At 38.9% G+C, this 20,719-nt stretch overlaps 1 long non-coding RNA gene across 1 annotated transcript in view; it reads left to right on the top strand.

The window, feature by feature from the left end:
* The first annotated feature begins 8,207 nt into the window (after nt 1-8,207).
* The window catches only part of LOC146424541 (uncharacterized), a 14,100-nt gene continuing 1,588 nt past the window's right edge, over nt 8,208-20,719 (top strand). The window contains exons 1-4 of the long non-coding RNA XR_014846819.1: nt 8,208-8,289; nt 8,409-8,481; nt 17,458-17,582; nt 20,714-20,719. The exon at nt 20,714-20,719 is cut by the window's right edge and continues 1,588 nt beyond it. This is a non-coding gene — a long non-coding RNA (uncharacterized LOC146424541). The remainder of the gene's footprint in view (nt 8,290-8,408; nt 8,482-17,457; nt 17,583-20,713) is intronic.

Raw genomic sequence — 20,719 nt, 5'->3', positions numbered from 1 at the left:
TATAACTTTTCCGTGTCTAGTTTAAGACAACAGCCTTAAACTGTATGAGAAATTCTTTCTCATGGTAGTTGATGCTGATCATGCTACTTGCTTTCAAAGTTGAATCTAATTTTTTCCTTTGTTCCATGACCCATCCTTTCTTCCCCACTTCTCTAGTCATTGATAGAGGTGTTGCTGAGGTAATTTATTTGTTAGATTGGTCTATAATCTTAATAACTCATGCATGCCACTGAGATTTGATATAGATTCAAAACAGGAGGTCAAACCTAATTCCGTAAGGGAATATTAGTGACTGTGTATAAAAGAAATACAGAGAATAAAGAACCAAGAATACAGAGATTTGGGTATTTTTCAGTAGGTATTTAGAGGACTGTTGTAAGCCAGATGGTTGTGTCTCCCACTATCTACCTTTCTCTATTTTTCTAATGTTTTTTATTTATTACCAAAAATATCATGTAGTGATTATAATTATAAACATGTGGGAAGGAAACAAACAAGAACAGAAGGGGAGACAGAGTGAGTTGTCGGTGTCTGAAACACCAAAGAATATGAAGCAATTTGGATTTAGAAGCTGGAAGTGATAGTCACTTGAAATAGTGCATTAAGTTTAGCTCACAAGTGAGAGTACCAAAAAATAAACACTCCTACATAAAATTAATTCCTCTGCAATGGCAAGTGGGAGGAGGCATAAGTAAGAGTCTGAAGAACTGTAGACATGTTCAGAGTTTCATTTAATGATGAAATCAAACAGTTTAGCGGCCAGCAGGAAGTTGCCAGTTCTTTCAGCACCTGGCAGCCTGTTGCAGATCAGAGGTATGGTCTGTCTTCTATTGGTATTTCTATACAGCTGTGGGATGGCTGTTGCAGGGTAAAGACAATCCTGTGGTGCCCTGGAACCTTGGGATAACCTCTTTCTGCATCCAGTGTAAGGGTCTGAGTGAAGTAAATAGGCTAATATATGTATTACTGAACTATCCCAAGAAAGCAAGACTAGAGAAGTGCCAGACCACCCTTCTGTACTTCCTTGGCTAAGCCTAATGAGAGCCCTCTTGAATTTAGCCAAATTCCAGGAGGAGAACAATGTTGGATGAAAAGAGGGACTTCCTTTTCCTCATCTCTGGGTTTATGTTGGAGTAAGTTAACAAGGAGAAGAAAGACAAAAGTGCTTACTGTATGACATTACTCAGCCAGGCTACAGAAGAGAGAAGCTGTCTTCTAAAATCCTGGTTGGGTCTAGGCTCATCACTTGGAGGGTTGGTCTCATACTGGGAAGCAAACCAAGATGTAACATCAGCCAGACATAGCGAAACTCTGAATTCTACATGCATAACAGAAGCTTGGCAATGGTCTATTTGTCAGGACAAAAGGACATCTCTGCTGCCTAGAGCTTCACAGAAAGACATTGAACAACAGCTATCTGACAAAATTCTGGAGTTTTTTCCTCTCCAGGAGGCTGGCATGAGTTTTCACACTTTATTCTCAAAAAATTGTCATGTAGTTTATCATCTATTCTATTTTGCACGTGTACTGTTGTCATGTTGTTGTCATGTTGTAGAGGCACACATTTTTACATGACCTGTCCTTTAAGTTGTGTCAGCACATTCTTTTTTGCCTTTTCAGGAGTAAAAATACAGGTAACATGAGTGGCTGAAGGTGGAAGTCGCCAGTTCTTGCAGCACCTGGCAGCCACTATGAAAGGCTTCCAGCTTTGTATACTGCTAGGAACCTACATGAATAAGTCAAGAGAAGTCATCTACAGACCATCTGACAGGTTTGTGCTGGCTGCAGTTGCGCACCATGCATGCTGGATCAGAAGACTGGCAGAGGCATTGTCACATCCATATGCATGGATGTCTGCATGGCATGGGTGCTTTGTGAGGTTTACTAAGCTGCTGCCGGTACCAACCTTTTCAAGACCCTGAATGGTCTGCATCTGCTTGGCCTTACTCACTTTGTCAGGGTTAATTAAAAATATATTTCCCCAGTCTAAACTGTATGAACAGTTGTTTCAGAGGTAAAGGGGGAGGAATAACTTCCTTCCTTTTGTAGTATGTCTTGCAGATCACTTCTTAGGCATGCTCACCCAAATTCTGTGTTTCTATTTCAGAGTTTTGATCTTGCTCCAGTACTCTTTTGATATGACTCTATGATTTGAGGCTGTTGGTTCTGGATTACCATTTTTCATTTATTTTGGAAGAATGTAATTGAGGACTTGTTAGTATGAAGGAAGTATTGGGAAGTTCTCATTCCAGGAGAAATTACTAGCTCACAGTTCCATGTTGGTTACATGAAATGAAACTTGTCCAAACAGGCAAGTCCTTACACCTCTATTTCTATACTAATAGGTGTATCTATCAATAGAAAGCTCCTCCTAAGACACGTTCTAAAATTCTTGTGAAACTTAGAGAAAGGTTTCATTCTCTCCTCAAACTCCTGCTAGTCAGTCTCATGAAAACCAGGGGTTTGAGCAGGTGGTTCTACCCACAAGGTTGTGCATTTGCAAATGGCAGATCCTACGACTGGAATCTTGTGGGAGAAATTACTTTCACAAAGGCATCAATTCTATAAATTATTGACCAGAGATGTATCCAATACTCAGTGAATGTGAATTCAGATTATTCTGTAGGCCGGAACAGCAAGTTTTCATGTGATTCCCCCTCTCCCACCATGCTTTGAAATCAAATTAATTTGGTTTAATAATTGTCCAACAGAATAATTATTCATCATGGTAGTTGTGACATGCAATTAGGATTATAACTGAGGTGCTGTAGTTTTCTAGCACTGACTCAGAAAGAGAAAACCCAGATTTGGGTGAGGGAAAAAATTTCTTTGAAATAAGGGAAGCTCATTAAACCCCTGCACTCTTTAACTGCAAATTTATTATTGTACATGACCAGCCTCCCAGCAAGGTCCAGTGTGTAATATTCCTTCAGTCCATCAGGTTACGTCTCCTCCTGTGAAAATATAGTTGGGCAGTAGTCTGCTCCTTGTGACCTTCGGATACGCTTCCTGTGTGACAGTGATGTGGTAGGGCCGACACAAGTGAGCTATTGTCCTTGCTTGCCGGACAAGTCCTTCCCGTCAGAGCATGGTAAAGTGTTCTGCTGGCTGCCAAAGCTCCCCTTCCCCCCACACCTCTTCTCCCCCTATTAAAAACAAAAGGCACCAGGATCCAGTATTTTCATAACTTTTGGGACCTCTTGCGTGGAGAGGAAGGGGGAGAGAGGGTGGATGCAGAGCAGCCACAGCCAGCAGGTTTGCGCCTGTCAGTTTATGCCTTGGAGCTTCTCTCACTGAGTAAACCTGAACAAGCCGGTGCTGCTGGTGCTGCTGTGCAAGCTTTTTCCATGTAGAAGTGTCTGCTCTGCCCTGTATGGCAGGCATGAAAGCATCTGGGGTCAGAGTGCACGGGTGCCAGAAGACTGCTGGGGTCACAGCCTGTCTGGGAGGCAAGCAGCAAGTCTGGTGCTCACTTTTTTATGTTTCTGTGTTCAAAGACTTAAAACCCCGGGGATCTCAAACTTCCTAGTCCTTCAAACTGGCAGATTGGTGTGGATACTGGACGAAATCTTACTTCCTCTATAATTTCAGTGAAATCAGAGTTTTAATTTGTTAGGGTTGAATAAAACCAAGGAAATAGTTGTGGTTTTGTGACTATTAAGAGAGCATTCATTGTTTGACTTACCATACTTCCTAAGTCTGTAAGAGTACAAAACCAGCTTTTCTTTTACTCCTAGGCCACGTAGTTCACAGCAGGCTGCAGAGGTCTAAACTCATAGCTAACAAACAGCATGTACCTGTGGTATTTTTCATGTTTGTTTCTAAAGGTTTATTTCAATTTCCACATCCACTCTTGCCACTTCTCTAGGTACTTTACAAAGCCAAAAAAATATTCTCTTTGCAGACATATGTTCTACCTGATTTCTTATCATACATATAAAGATACAGCATATTTAGAATACATATTAGGGGAAAAAAAGCCAACATGTAAAATATGTGCTGTACAATTTGAAAACACGTGTAATATAAACAAAAGAGATTTTTTCACCATTTTTCAAATTTTACTTTTGTCATGTCTAATTAGCTTTTCTAAAGAACAGTTTGTCTTTCTCCAAAATGTTGAAATGTGTTTAACACACTGTTAAAGTATGCTACTTTGTGTAATATGCATCAAAATAGTATTCTACTTTTTAAATTGTTCTTGTCAAATGGCTGAAAACAGCTTCAAATTCCTCAGAGAGGAAATTGTTACTCTGTTTTGTTGGGATTTGATTTAAGAAATTACTTTGTGACAGAGAGCTGACATTCCTTAATTTCTGCGCCTCATGTTGAAATATAAATAGGTATTTTCTAAAAGTCCTATGTACTTCTATGAAAACACTTGTGCCAAAACTGACTATTGTACTGCAATCATGAACCATACCACAGCTTTCATGCAGTCCCATTCAAAATTGAAGGCCTGGCATTTTTCCATCCTGTAAAAGTATAGATTGAGATTTTGCTAGCATTGCCTTGAGACTGAAGAAATGCTGTACAAAGAAATCTAACCAGTATGACCTGAGAGTGAGTTTGGAGCTGTTGAGTATTTGTCATTCATTCATTGCTCAGTAACTGCTTGGTATAAGTTAATAAATATATAACAAAATGAAATCACACCAGAACCCTGAGTTGTGAACCTGATTCCTTCGGCAGCCACTGTAGTAACAAAACGTTGAAGTGTGAGTGTGTAGTTTGTTTCCTTTAGCTTTATGAGATTTGCACTTTTAATTCAGGTCTGTCTCTGTGAAGATGAAATCTGCAAAACAGGACAGGGCTGCCCTGGTACCTCATGATTCATCTGATTCCAGAAGGCAAGGAGCCCAGTGTAGTAGACTACTAGTTCACTCATGCAGTGAGTATTTTTTAACATGTGGGAATGCATTAATCTCACAGATGTAGTTGTCCATTTTGCAGAAAAACAAAGGATTTGTACAAAATAGTTAGCTGTATAAATAGTCCATCTCTAGTGCACCAAACAGCCTTCTGTCAAACCCAAGCTGTGTTTCTAAACCTGTGATTTTTTTTTTTTAATTGCTCTTAAATCATTTCTGGACAGTGTCCTTGATTTTATGTGGGTCCAAGGACTAGGAAACAGATTCCAGTGAGAAATTTTCTCTCCTTTCTACTATTGAAATATAGAATCTAACTACAGGGTTGAAGTAAAAATAGCATCATCGTAAGTGCCATGAATATGGTCATTCTCTATGAATGAATGTAACTGTGTTTTCTTTATGGCACAAGAGCAAGTGAGCAGTGTTTACCACGCTGTGTCTATAATGGGTGTATTTATTCCCTGTGTTGCAGGCTGTGTTGCATCAAGTGTTTGCAGGGAAAATAAAGTTGGGTTTTTTTTGGTTGTTGGTTTTTTTTTTAAATTTTACAAATAAAAATTGTAAGTGCTAGTACAATGCAAAAAGGAAAAAAGCCATTTTGCTATGGTATTTTACATCTCAGCATAGATAGTTTTGTAAGTTGCAACTAGAGTTTTAACTACAACTTGAAAAACTCACAAGTTCTGTCCTTGGTCTCTGTAGCACAAATTCAGAATGATCATTTATTGTCGATAAAGCTGCTGTGATATTCGCATTAAAATAAATGATTTGTAGTGACCAACATGCTGGCAGACCCATTAAATTTCCAACAATCAACACAGTTCCACTAGGATCACAAGTGGATTGTGGTGAAGTTCATGTCCGTCTTTGTTTGTGGTGTCCAAGGCTTGGGATTTTTTCATTCCCTCATGCCATTAGTCACTAGAGTCATACAGAGCAGTGACAGACAGTGTGTGAACACCAGACCACTGGTGGGTCAGCCACAGCTGTGCCTCATGTGGCTGTGTGCTCTGCCAGCTGTGGGAGAGGCCACTGTCTTCGGGAGCACTGGGGTACACCATGGTTCCTTTGGTTTCAGAAAGTCAGACCCTGCTCTTATGGCATCACTTCCCAAGCCCTTAGTCCTTTACTATTCTGAGCAACACGGGTATGCAGAGATTATTTTAAGTGAGAAAATACAGAAAATGAGAAAAGGCTTTGGGTGACAGTGGGAGAGGTTTGTCAAGTCTGAGGTTGCTGCTGACATTCAGTTTGAAAGCTTTACCAGCACGCTAGGCAGCACCTCAGCCATCTATTCTAGGAAATCTTTTCAGCTTGGGTGGCCTGATCTACTAGCCTCTGGATTTGCTGGTTATACGTTGCCTTGAAATGGCATTATGCCAGGGGCTGAGGAGATTTCTCCAGGAGTTTCCTGGAAGATGGAGAGTGTTCTGCTTTCATCTCTGTGATGCACAGCTCTTGAAGGGTGGATGAAATAGAGGATTGCATAGTGGTCACTCGAACACACCACCAAACAAGTCCTGTCCTACAGTATAGCTTTTTCTACTTTCTGGTGTTTCAAGACAAGATTTTCACACTCAAAAGCCTTGCAATCTTTATACTGCATTTGACCAAACAAAACCATAACATTTTCCACGTTATCAGAAAGGCAGAGCTGGGACTGAGAGGTCTGCTCAGTGCATCTTATTGAAACATCAGGGATAAAAACATAGAGAACAGGGCAGAAAATAGAAGTGAAAGTAATTGTAATTATATCATTCAACCTCACAGTATGTTTTTGCCATGCCTCTTCATCTTCTCATATTGACAGTCATTGGTTTATTTTTGAAGATAACAAGCCGTTCCTTATAAAAAGATAAAAAAGGATTAACTTCTTAGGTCAGAGGGAAGGAAAAGGGGGTGTTATAGAGGATGAATAAAAAATGAACAGGGCAAGGTAGGTCATTCTGGTGTCCTCTTTAAATAATCTCATAATGTTGGGGTCAGTTAAATTGAAGGGTAGAAAAAGCATGAAATTACAGAAACTGAAAGTATGCAATAGTACCATGTAGTTAGTCTGAATTTTGCTGCAGCAAGCATCGCTGTGTAAACAAGCATTGCAGATTTGAGAAGAGTCCAATGTTGCCATGAAAAAAGAAGGCATCCATCATCATTGAAAAATGGGATAAATGGAATGAAATTTCCATGACAGCATTCTTGATGCCTGAGAGTGCAAATTCCTTAGGTTAAGTAACAGAGGAAGGTTAAGGTTAAGAAAACTGCCAGTGGAAGCAAGATATCTCAAAGCATTGCAAGAGCTGTGTGGCTTGGCAATGTCTGGTAGAGTCACTGCAAGGTCCCAGGCCAAAGCAATTCTGTTCTGATAAGGAATCTGATAGTCCTATGCCTGGTTTTTTCATTCCCCAAAGTGCCTGATTTTAATTCTTGCCAGTCTTACAGCCCCTTGACATTGTGTGTGTGAGCTGGAGAACTGATTTGGTCTGTGGTCAGCTATGCTTTCTGCCCCCCGCAAAGATCTGAGGGACAAATTCCTGCAGCCACATCTCTATTTTCAGAGAGCAGAATCTCACCTGTATTCAGGCCTTTATTCTGTACTGAAGTTTTAGATTCAGACTGTGTTCACCAGTTCTCCAGTTCACCAGTTGTGTCAGTCTTGGCAGGTTTGACTCACTGGTTATGACAGCATGGCATTTATTCCTCATGAATATCACATTCATGCCTGTGTTGAAATCCAGAGACTTTAGATTTGCCTTTCTTTTTCTTTTTTTTTTATTTTTTCCCCCTCTCCCTTGATGTTTTAAGATTTCCGGCTGCTCAGCTTTTCATTAAAAAGAACTTCATTTGCCAGCATTGTAATGAGGATTCCATCCCCCCACATCCCCCAGTCTGGAGATCCTGGGATGTCAGGGGAGAAAGAAAAAGTGCTGAAGAGCATAATGTGCAGTGCTTATATGGTCTGTGCTTTTTCCACATTTGCCTGTTCCTTCTCTCCTTCCTCTTCCCCTTCCCCACTGCAGACACATCTGTCCGCCCTCTGGCTCACCTCATCCACAGCCTCCCTTCCAGGAGGAGAATGGTGACCTCATTTGGAGCACACCACTCAGTGTGCTGCACAGTTGCTACTCACAGGGCTTCACCTCCTAAAGTTTATGTACCTGCAGAGCCTAAAAATCCAACTTTATTTTCTGCTTTTTTCTTTTTATTCTTATAAGAGGCTTAGTGTGTCAGGTAAGTCCGTGACTATAGGCATTTTGATAATGAAGAATAAGTGTGTGCAGTTAAAATAGAACCTGACTATATGTAATGGGATATTTAATAACTTATCCATATCTCTGCAGAAAGTCAGCCCCATGGTGAGCATGTGATCTCATGTCCGATGTTCATGCTGTCTCTTCCCTCAAGTTTTTGCTTTATTGAGGTATGTATGATACTGTGCAGGCAGAAGAAGGCTTGTGTGTGCTGCCTTACCTTTTTGAACTTATTTCTTCCTTCTATTTCCCAATACACATTGTAGAAGTCTGTTAATTTATTTGATAGATTCATGGAGAGGATACCACAGTTACCTCCTTCTCATCAGTGACAGACCTGTGGCTTCTCCTTAGAGCTGAAGGTAAATTGTCATATATGAAAGTACTGTTGTATGGGTTTGGAGGGTTTTTCCCGGTAGTCAGAAAATGGGCTTGCTTGTCTAATCTTTCAGATTTAGAATACAACCTCAGAAGAACTAAGATACCGTGGGTCAGTGTTAGAGTTATCATGAAGGATGCTACTTATTTGTGGCTAATTGATTTCATTTAAGAGGGTTGTCTTCCTAAGGATGAAAAACCTTAGGATTATGTTGTTTTTTGAATATTGCATTTTAAAGTCCATTCCTTCCTATGCTAAAATAAGAATCTATAGCCTGTTTTTCACAAGATGGATGGTGAATACTTCTGGACCTAAACTTTTGCAACATGAAAGTTCAGTACAGGCTCTTTACTGAATTTAATCTACAAATTTGTTTCGAAGATGTAGTTCAGATAATGTATTTCTAAAAGAGAATACATTCTGATAATCAGAGCTTTCTGGTCTGAGAAGTGCTGCAGCTCTTTCCTTCTGGCCTTACTCTAATAAGTTGACAATGGAGAGAGAGATAACTAAATCTAATTGTGATGGCCTTGATATTTTTTTGTTGTTGTTGGTTCATGACAGTAGAGTAAAAATTATTTGGAAACAAAAAGCAAGCATGATGAAAACCTCTGATCACAGAGTTGCTTTTTCCATCTGATTCACATTCTTAGTTTTATTTTACTTTTTATCCTTAGTAGGTGGACGACTCTGATCAAATGTTTCTGAATGTGCAACCTTTGGGGTGGTTCTGTCAGTTCACTGGACAAACCCTTGAGTCCTTGTGTGGGTGCACTGGAGAGCCAGCTGGCACTGTTCAGAATTTTGTCCTGAAAGAAGTTTTTCTGGGGGCCATACTGAAGTGCTGGCCTGATTTCGTCAGATATATGAAGTGGGCATATGTAAGTTGTTCACCTTTTCTGGAAGTGAGGTTGCTAACAGCACAAAGTTCCTGAGGTGCTAACTGAGGTGGGAGCTCTGTGGCAGTCAGTCCATGTCCTGAGTAGCCCATATTGAACATAAATATTTTACATTTAAGAGACTGAGACAGAGAGATTGCATTCCCAAACTTTTGTTTGCCTGTATGACCCAAACAATGCAAAGTTCAGTGCATTATCAGGATTGGAGGAGTCGGCAGGAAATTTTTGTATTCTCTGAAATTTTGATCCAGTGCCACCTTTTCCATGGGATTATGCCAAATTTAAGGGAAGACAATCTCTCTCTTCCCTCCTTGGTCCACTCCTCAGCAGCTCCAAATCCTTAAAAACTTAGCCTCTGAGTCTTAAAACTGCATGCTGGCTCTTTAATGTGGCATATTTGTCTGAAAGCTACTTTCCTCTCTGATACAGTGAGGTACAAGGAGCAGGAGTGATTAAAACCGGCTGTTTTCCCTGAGCAATTTTGCTGTGTTCTTTTCATTGAGTGTTCTTTCAATAAAGAATGAGAAAACAGTGAAATTGACAAGACAGCATAAGAATATTCTTCCATGTATGGAAATTACTGCAACAGAATGGAATTTCAACAGTGTTAAGAAACCAGCTCTTAAAACAGTCTACAGAATTCCTACTAATAACCTTCTTTTAAATTAGCCTGTTGAATTCTGTCAGGTTTTTTAACCTTTCATAATGCCATAAGAATTCCTGATAAAGGCATGGATCTGTTTTTGCTTTTTTTCACCCTCAATACAGCTCAAGTAAACAAGAGCCAAAGCATCACGATGCTTGCTTTCTCAGTAGTGGTTTTCAGGGAAATGTCTCTATTGATAGAAAGGCCTGATCACAAACACCCTCCTCCCCCCAGCCATGGCATAAAATTTCCTGGAACAAACCTTTTACAGAGGAAAACAAGTCTGAACAAAGCATTTTGAAGGCAATATTTTAATGTGAGAGTGATAACTTGAATGCCGCCTTGATCTTTTGACAAAATTATGTTTTCTTCCTCTCTGCTGGTCTTGCAGGACTTGGCTTTCCTTGTTGGTAACCGGCATCTTGGTACTGGAGTGTGCCTTTGTGGAAGGGAGCTGTCTACTGCATCTGAGTTACATCCTGATCCTTTTTCTTCTCAAACCATAAGTGAAATTCTATGAACCATTTAATGTCTTCATTGTCTTCGAAAGCAGTCCTTTACTTGTGCCCTGCATGTGTCCCACTGCGGGCTGCTTGTAACAGCAGGCATTCAGCCACATCCTGAAAATACAAGAAGGTCAAAGGATGCTGATGTGACATTTAACAGTGCACATTACTGGCAAGTGACATTTTATTGGAGGAGGTCTCGTAAAGAGAACAGTTTAACAAGAATCAGGAAGTGAACAAACAGTTATAATTTAAAAAATTAGTACACTTCTATTTTGTGACAGTTTTTGTCAGTAAGTGATTCCTGCAGACTTCAGTACTAGTTTATTTGTGGCAGTGATGTACATACAGAGAAAAGGAATCAAAAAATACTCCATCTTTTATTGTAAACCACTGCAATTCTGAAATGTAGGGTTAGTCTCATCAGGCATGACAAATATTTTATCTTCTGCTTTCAGTCGTCGTGTAAAATTAGTTTGACTAATAAGAGGGAGAATGGTCAGGGAGTGATGTTACCTTAAGTTTTAAGCAGTAGTCTACAAGTCTTGGAACACATTTCTATTTTCAGGATGAAACTTAATACAGCACTACTGGAGACTGCAAGCTCATTATTTCAGTCCCAAATCTGGTTTGTTGATTGTTAAAATTACCTAAATTCTCCTTGTAGCTGTGCTCATTTTCTTTTGTCATTTACATATTTTAGTGTATAAGTGACAGACATCCATGAATAAGTTATCATTCATGTCTCACTTTCAGGCCAAGATGACCTACCTCAAGAGAGGAGAAAAAAGGCTTTGTTAAATTCATGCTTAAGCAGGCTGATTGCCTCTACTTTTAAGCACCTCAGTGTGGAAGGTTGATTTGGTGACATGTTTTTGAGGCATGGCATTCATCAGATCACACCATCCTAGCCAGCAGAGCACCTACACTCCAGGCATACACAGAGCTGACGAAGGGTAAAGGAGCAAAGTTCATGGCCGGTATGTTGTCAAAGGGGAAATCATCTCCCCTGTCCCTTTAAAAGGACCTTATGCTTGTAAAATTCAACCACAGGCAAAACCGCCAGAAAGATGCCAATTAAAAACACTGGATCCAATTTATTCGGCAGGCACATGTTTTCAGGAAGGATTAGGAGGGAAAAGGTGGAGAGGAAATGAGAAACACCCTTGTCAAGGTCAGATGTAAAGCAGAAGGGTACTACTTGTTTCATATCAGAGCATGGGGGAGAAAGGCAGGCCTTGGAAAATGATATCTAATCATGCTTGTGGCCCCCCAATCAGGAAGGGAAAGCAACTGTCAGACAAATCTTCCATATTAAGGAGTCAGCATGTGAGACCAAGACACCCTCAGATGGCAAATGATTAGAGGATTCTTGTTTGCTTTAAGGTTGAGGGAGTTTATTTCTCTTGAAAGTTGGCAGCTCTGGGCATTTTTCAGGACATAAAAAGAAATGTAGCCTGTTTTTTCAATAAAATACACCATTGTCACTGGGCTTGTCTGCTGTCACTCTGAGGAGTCCTCTTAATCATTCATGTTTCATCACTGAAATGAAGTGTGATGGAAATTGCCTTCAGATTTCAGTGTTCCCACTTGCACCACCACAACCAACATTTTAACAGTTAATCCTGTAGATGGCCCAGAAGCACAGCCTCATGTCCACCCCCCTAATAATTTTAGTCAAACACTTAGAGCATCTAGGGGAAAATGCAGAGCTGCATCAATTTCAAAAAGCTGGTTGTAGAGGGAGGTAGGGAAAAAATGCATTCCAGCAACCTATTACACTTATATTCAGGGGTGCAGAGAGAAAGAAACATTGAATATTTAGTGGAGACCTTTGAAAGCTGGGAAAGAGGACAAGTACTCTCTTTTCACAGAAAGTACAGGAGGAGAAAACAAAAAGTTAAACATATGTCCTACTGACCACAAGCTGTTCAGGGAGATCTGCGCAGAGTTGCAAGAGCAGACTTGGGGCTGATGGTACTGGTGGACTTTTGGGGTCTGGAGAACTCTGGAAAGATAGGCATGAGCTACTTGCAGTTGTATCTGAGTTTCTCTCTGTCCAACTTACATTCCAGTGCAGTGGGCATGGAGAGTGGCTAACAAGGCCTGTTGACTGGGGTTAGCCAGGTACTGCCCAAGTGTATCTTTACCCACCTTTCTAAGAGTTCAGTGATTCCCAAACCTTTCTCAGGGTTTTCTGAATGGAGTGAACTCCATGGATGGGAAGCTGAAAAGGATTTTGTTGTGGTAAGTGATATTAATATAAAACCAGGCTAAATGATGCTAGGAAAAGAAAAAAAAAAAAAAAAAAAAAAAAAAAAAAAAAACCAACAAAACATAAGTGATTAGTAAAGGGAAATGTTTGCTTTGTGACCAGTGTTTTTTGTATTGTATAGTGGATTCTGTTCTTATTAGAGGACATGTGTAGATGAGTTAGGAAAGATATAAATTTTACACTACTTTGTAAAAGCTGGATGTATGTGCATGGTAAGGTGAGAGAAAACTTTGGAAGGATTAGAAATTTAATAACCCATGACTCAGTGTAGTGGGAAAATTTTTAAAATATATATGGAGAAGTATATTTACATGATGAATGAAGGGAAATGCATTTTAATGGGCATCTCAAGTAGGACTGATGCAGTAAACAACGTTCTTTTTCTTAAATTAGGAGTTGGTAAACCTTGGTTGCCTCAGTTATTCATTATACTACTGCTTTTTTGTAGTTTGGTGAGCCCCAGCAGGTTGCAGGCCGTGCACAAATCTAAAATCTTAAAATCTCAAAGCTTCTAACAATAGTAGTATGTCCTGGATGGGTTTATTTTCTTTCTAAACCACTAAATTGCTGATGGGTCATGTTTTGCAGCTTGAGCTTGTGAAGTAGAAGACACACATAGATACACACATTGCTTTCATGCATAAAGGGAAGACTGTCCACTTTTTCAGGTTTTGAGGGAACACACTAGGCCTAAATAATAAACCTAACTGAAGACTGGGTTTTACACCCACATGTTTTTCTGTAAGAAAAAATGGCACTGGAGGAATTTATCACTGATGCCTTGTTTATGTCTGGTATTATATACTTGTATAGCAATTCGTTTACTTTTATAGGAATATATTTTTGCAGCTGCTTTCTCTCTGGAGGAAAAAAATATTCGGAGATTAGTAACAAAAAAACTTATTTCTCCTTTTATTTTCCAAGGTTTTACCTTTCTTTCTCCTGCCTAAATCCTCAGCTGTGGAATCTATTTAAAATATTGGATGGCCTAAGGACACAGTAGAAAACTATGTGCCAGCCACATAGCTATTCCTCCCAAGTAATATCAAACAAGCCCGTCTAGTCAGATTTCAAGAACCTTTTTTCCTTTACATTTTTTTAAACATGAGAGGTCCAAAAGGTTTTATAGGACTTCAAAAATGGTGGTTTTCAAAAGCAAAAGTTAGAGGCACTTGTTTTTGACACTTCTTGTATAAAATTTATCTAATTATTTTTTAAATGCTAACTAAGCAGGCCCCCCCATTTTCAGGAAAAAATATAGCTGTCCTTAACTAAATCTTGTTCATTGAAATACTGGGTATATAAAAGACACATGGTAAAATTTAAGTAATAAAACATAACAAATAGGAAAATTGAGAAAGGATAGAAACAACCGTGTGCTTCAGAATTTCTATTAAGATCACTTGATGCAGTTGTGCTGCAACGTGAAGTTAAAGAAAGATAGTTCAAAGCATTTCCTAGGGCACATTTTACTAATTAGTTTATATGACATAGAAAACAAAGTACAAACTAAAGAAAGAAAAATCTATTGGTCTGTGACTTAGCTTCATGCTTTCACTTAGAGAGGAAAAATTTCTGAAAACTAAGCTGACACTCTTTTATGATTTGGTCTTTAACAGCTAGGCCTCCATATGGAAAAGCTTTAAAATTTGTCTGGAAAATTTAACCCTTTTTAAAGACTTTTAAAAATTTACCAGAAAACTTCCTATAGTCAATATCTTTACACGGAAAATTTTAAAAATAAGTGAATAGGATTATTGCTAAACTCTAATACTTGGACCAGCTATTATTGTGAATAGAACTGTTACATTAAAATTAACATAAATTAACAGCTACGTTAAAATTAATGGATATTTACACCATGTAACAATATGACCTGAAAAGATTTGAAAACAGCTAATGTCTACAGAATCCCACTAGTTTCATCCCTGCCAAATGCTAATAATTTCATCCCAGATGCTGGCTTGCTTATATCCCACTGTGGTTATGTATCTACAAGCAACTCTGCACAGAGGGCAGTCTTTTTCAGTTTTGCTTCCGAAGGAAATAAGACTTATGCCATTGCATTGTCTGTCTATTTTGGAAAGCAGATGAAAGGGGAAAGGCAGAAAAATACTGCTTGGGCTTGGAGAGTGCTGTCAGCCCATCTTGTGTGAGGAGATGTGTGCGTGCAGCTTGGAGGAGCTGAGAGCTGGCTGGGGAGCGGCGCGGTTGGCGAGCACAAACCACTCGGCAGCACCTGGGGGCTTTTCTGATAAGTTCCAAATATTATTTGCTCCTGTTCCACGTGGATGTTATACCTTCATGCTATTTATTTTGAAAACCAAGGCAGGACCGAGCTAAACAAAAATTATTCAAATATGTTTGATCTTCTATTGTTTAACCTACAGGCCACCAAATTTTTTACTTTGATCCACCGTAAAACTTGTGGAAAAAGATTTGGAACCAGTGGAAACCTTTAGCCATTTTTCAGATCAGGGTGATCTCCGTGCCTTGGACAGCTCATGAGTCTTCCCAGCTTTTGCTAGTTTACACTGATTTGTTTTGAATGCTCTATTTCCTTAAATGCTTTTCAAGACATTATATTATTTTCTGTTTTCACTGTATTCCAGTTAGTCCTAAAACTTACAATCCAGCCAAGTATATCTGTCCAAAGAAAACACATTTTTAAGATAGAATATGGCAGTGATCCTCTTTAGAACACATACTTCAGTTTGCACACACAAGTAGTTCCACTGAGTTTCAGGTTTTTCAAAATAAAAAGTGCCTTATATAGCTCTTTGCACAATTAGGGACAAGAAAAAGAGGCATTTATGGGCTCAGAGATCTGTCTTGTGCTCTGTTGCCATCCATTTGGAAACATTAAAATACCAGATACTTATCACACCTGGTATTAGGAACATGAAAATCGTTAGCATTATTCCAAATGCTTAAAAACAGAGTATTCAACACTGCACTTGGGAAAAGTTACAAGTGCAGAGGCTTGTTGTGACTGAGATGACATAGGGAAAGAGGACAGCCTGAAGTGAGTGAAAATGGGAGAACTGAGTGGAAGAGGTTGAAAACAAAAGAGCAATTTTGTTTTTAAAAAATAAATTTTAAAAAAGGCAAATAAAAGAGAAGGTTGGCAGAAAGTTTGTTGAACTTGCAAGACTGATTTCTGGAAACTTAAATCAGAGCTGCTTCAGGTGAGAATATAGTGCTTTATTTACTTTTACATGTTAAGTTTACTGATACCTGATCTTTTATGAACTGTGTAAGATAATGTACTAAGCACCAAAAACTATTTGCACAGTGAATGGCAGCAGAAGTAATGTTTTTCTCAGATATTTTTTATTTTAGAAAAAAAAAGTGTAGAGATTTTGCGGGAGCTGCAATACAATTTCTCACTCTACTTGAATATTAATTGAATATTACTCTAATTGAATATTAACCAAGTTCAGTGGTTTTGGAGAATGACTGATGCATAATGCAAAAAATGGCATTTTTTTATATGAGATACTGGTCAAAGTTCTTTAAGACCTCTCTTGCTGTGTGTCTGCAATAGAGTTCAATCTTCAGCTTCAGTACTTCTTTAAGTACTTTTCTCTCCTAAAGAGTGAAGTCAAGAGACCTCAGAAGAGGACTCCCTGCACCCTTTCTCTCCCAGATATGAGTATAAAGTCACATAAGGCCCTGAAACAGCTTTTCTACTCATTAGTGAAAAGACTCACTCATTTTCCAACTCCCTTTCTTTAACTCACGAATGCAGAGCACAAGCTATTTTTTCATCATCTCCATGGTTGTGATGTCTGGGCTTTGTGAATAATTCCTACTGGTTGGTTATAAAGTGATGTCAAAGTTAAAATAGCTTGTTTGAAAGAGAGTAGAGAATGTTTTACAGTGTCTTTTTCAGGCCAAGGTATACTTACCTGCTACTAAACTTCAGCCTTACTGCTGTTCTTGGTATCAACTTACCATTCCAAAAGGCTTAGTTCAGGATTTTTTAGTCAATCATGTTTTTAAAAAGTTGATTCAAAAACTTATGGGAATCTCTCATGCTCATAATATCTTCTCCATCTTTTTGTGGACTTCAAAACACGACTCATATTAAAAATGCAGGGGGGCTTTTAAGCTAAGCTGAAGTTCTTCTTGATATTTATTATCTGTGTTGAATAGAGACACTTTAGCAAATGCCCTGTTTAGAAGATGCCCTATTTCACAGATGAGTGGGAGGACTCCCAGGATGAAGATAGAAAACAACTCTGACAACCTACATTTTCAGTAAAAGGGGCACTTTTACTTAGACTTTGCAAAAAAAAATTCCATTCCTACCACTCGTTAGGAATGCTAACTCGTTAGGTAATAAGTGTCAAACTCTTCAAAGAAAAAAATTCATGTCCACAGTTGAAGTTTTAGGCCAATTTGCAGATATTCTTTGGTGTCCTTCAGCAAACCTTAGTTTTTCATGAGACATCTACCAATCACAGCAGAGGAGAGATGGAGAAGAAAGGGGAAAACAAAGACCTTGGGGCCACCTAGACCAAATTAGCAGGTCAGCTGGGGTAACTTAGCAGTAATGTTTGTGAATACTTGTCAGTAAAACACATACTTGGGTTTCACTTACTGCTTTTGCAATTTGATGATTTCACAGACATGAGAAAACTGAAGTGCTTTTTCCAGCAAAGCAGAGGATATTGCATCTGACCTGCTTTTTCATTTGAGTATGGAGACAGTGCCCTCATTGGTGTGATATCCACCAAAAAGCAAGAAACATAGGTAAGCATTAAGAATTATTTTAACTGAAGTGAATGTTGCTGTAGCCATCCTTACACACACATCCTTTCATCCAGCCTTCTCTTAAATTCTGATGAATCAATTAAAGGATTTGAGATTTTTCATTTTATTGGGTCAAAGCCAAGGGTCAAAGTGCACAAGGAAATGTAAGAGAATAAGGAGTTATTTCTGTGACTAATTCCTAGAAATGGATGGATTTTTTGTGATGAGCTCTCACAGTTTCAGGGGGTATAGTGTACAGTAGGATACAGGTCAGGAAAGTGTTGCAGCCTGTCCCATTTGAAATCCGGACTGACAAGGGTATGATTTCCATAGCACAGAAGTATGTCAGTAGAACTATTTCAGTAGAGAGTAGACACTGCTGCAGGCATTCAGAGGGAAAGTGTTCAGTGCTACCCTTTTGGACCCATTAAGAGAGAAAGTTCCCATTAATCTGCTTCCTTAGGCTTCATGATGCCAGAGGAGCAGAAGAAGTCATGGGCCAAATATTTCCAGTGCTTTCACACTAAGGAAATATTTTTTTAGTTGAAAGGGGCATGATTCTTTTTTTATTTTGGTGGGGTTTTTGGTTTGGGTTTGGTTTGGTTTGGTTTCTTGGCTCATTGATGCCTGTTTTGTGGCAGACTACACCTCCTGACACTCCCCAACTGTAGATTCTGAAAAAGATGTGGCATTGAATGAGCTTCCAAAAGTAGCGATTTTTAGGAAAAAATTAAAACAGAGAGAGAGAAAGAAATAAACCATACTTGCTAAAAGAATAAAAAGATGATTATGTGTGTGTTTCTGAGGAGAGGGGAGCCCAGAGATCAGACTGTGATTTATTAGGAAGATATATTGAAAAATCCTCACCTGATAGTGAAATTTCAAGCTTATATTTTTCTGTGTGTCATCTTGTCTGTGTTATGGTTTAAGCGTATAATACCTCAGTACCTAAGATTTCTTCCTAGGTTAAATTCCCACTTTTGGGTGAATTCAAAAATTCTTTGCATAGGGCTTGGATAACGTCTGTGTCCTACTTAAAAATTACAGTTTTTTGACTTTGAGCTGAGTGTAAACCTTTTCTGTGGGTCATGCTGACTGCCTGTGCAGAGCTATGTTACATACAAAAACAGGAGCATGCTTTTGAAATAGTGCTCTGTGATCAACTGCCTGTACAGTTAATTATTAATGTAGATTTAAGATTAATGAAAACTGGTCCAACATCTGATTTTCCTACTGTGGGAAAAAACAACAACAAACCAGCCAACCAATCAAACAACCAAAAAGACAGCTATAGTAATTTCTAATGCATAGATTTTGCAAAAGAATGTATTGCAGTTAAGCTTTCAGAACTTAAGAACTCAGGATGTATTTTCTGTCTATGAGTATTTATAAATGTACATTTTAAGAGTGGAAGGAAAGAAGAAAAGAAGGAAAGAAGAGAAGGAGGGAAGGAGGAAGGAGGAAAGGAAAGGAAGGAAAGCAATGGTGTGGAAGGGAGAAAGAAAGAGAAAGAGAGAGAGAAAGAGAGAGAGAAGGGGAGAGAGAGAATGAGAGAAACAGAGAGAAACAGAAAGAGAAAGAAAGACAGAGAGAAAAAGACAAAAAAAAAAGACAGGAAGGAAGGAAGGAAGGAAGGAAGGAAGGAAGGAAGGAAGGAAGGAAGGAAGGAAGGAAGGAAGGAAGGAAGGAAGGAAGGAAGGAAGGAAGGAAGGAAGGAAGGAAGGAAGGAAGGAAGGAAGGAAGGAAGGAAGGAAGGAAGGAAAAGAAAGAAAAGAAAGAAAGAAAAGAAAGAAGAAAGAAGCACATCTTTTCAGTCAACAAAGAAGAAAAAGTTTTTAAATATGGCCAGGATTTGACATGACAATGCAGAGGTAACTGAAAACAGTGTTTCTTCAAACAACAAGTGTTGCAAAACAGCTGCCTGAAACTCCAGATGTTTAGTCCTTCCCTCACCAGCTTCAATGAAACACGACATGTAAACAATACAGTACACTCTCTACAGAAATTAAATAGATGAGGAATGTCCAAGTGTGTGGCTGAAGAGCTTTGTCAGGGTGTTAGAAGGATGGATGGGAACACCCTCCCCGAAGTTTTTGTTCATTTCCCCTTTTCTCTCTCTCCATGTGCCAATTTGTATTTCATAATTTGATGAGTTACAGAAGGTTGTGAACCAGCACGGCATGACCTTACCTCATACCCCTGTGAGAAGACTGAATGCAAAGGCTGTGTGCCTAATTACCCAAGTACAGTATGGGTCATAACCTGTTATTGTTGTTTGGTTGTAGTGGTGCCAGAACAGACATTTTTCTTGTCTGGATTCCAGTAATATATCTCACAGCTTGCCTTTTTTTTTTTTCCTTTAGTTGGCTAGTCTATCTTCTCAGCTTACATTTTCCCAAGTACTGCTGCTTGCTCTGTTGGCTACTAGACTGTAGAAATCTGTTGCAATCATTCCCCTCACGATGATGTGGGAGAATATAAGGATGTGGCTGGGGAATTAGTGTGCAAATAGTAGGGGGAAAGAATTTCTGTGCAAAGCAGAGCATTGGCTCACACACTGTTGCTATTTCTCCAGAATTTTCCCCTTGCTGTCCTTGCACAGTCCTGGGAGAAAAAAAAAAAAAAGTAAAGAAAAAAAAAAAGTAAAGAAAAAAAAAAGAAAAAGAAAAAAAGAAAAAAAAATAGACAGAGTTTTCCAGGATTCTTCCCCAGTGAGATCTCACTGATTCTACATGGAAAAGCGGGTCTGTGGGAGAGCAATTCTAAGGGTAGACTGATAAGACAAAAGGGTCCCTGCTTTGTTGCTGTGGTAGACTTACACCTATTCTGGCACTTCTCACAGTCCAGGTTTGTTTCTGTAGAGAATCTGGAGCACAGTAAATGGTAGTACATTTTAATATGGGATTACACATCTGTTTAATTACTTTGTGTGATATTTAACACATGTTGCTAGGAAAATATGTGGTCAAAGAATGTGTTATTAGTTTCTCTCTCCTAATATTTAGATGTTCCCCTGTTTTTGGATTATACCTTAGGACTAGTAGGTGTTTGTGTATGATGTCAAAATCTTGAAGAAAATGAGGAAAGGATTTGTCCCTTTTTAAAAACCTGCTGTTTATTTTATCTTTGAGGGAAGT

The sequence above is a fragment of the Lichenostomus cassidix genome, chromosome Z, assembly GCF_008360975.1.
Source record: "Lichenostomus cassidix isolate B80296 chromosome Z, HeHo_3.0, whole genome shotgun sequence".
NCBI lineage: Eukaryota > Metazoa > Chordata > Aves > Passeriformes > Meliphagidae > Lichenostomus > Lichenostomus cassidix.
The sequence above is the reverse complement of the archived record's forward strand: the minus strand, read 5'-3'. Positions and strand labels throughout refer to the sequence as shown.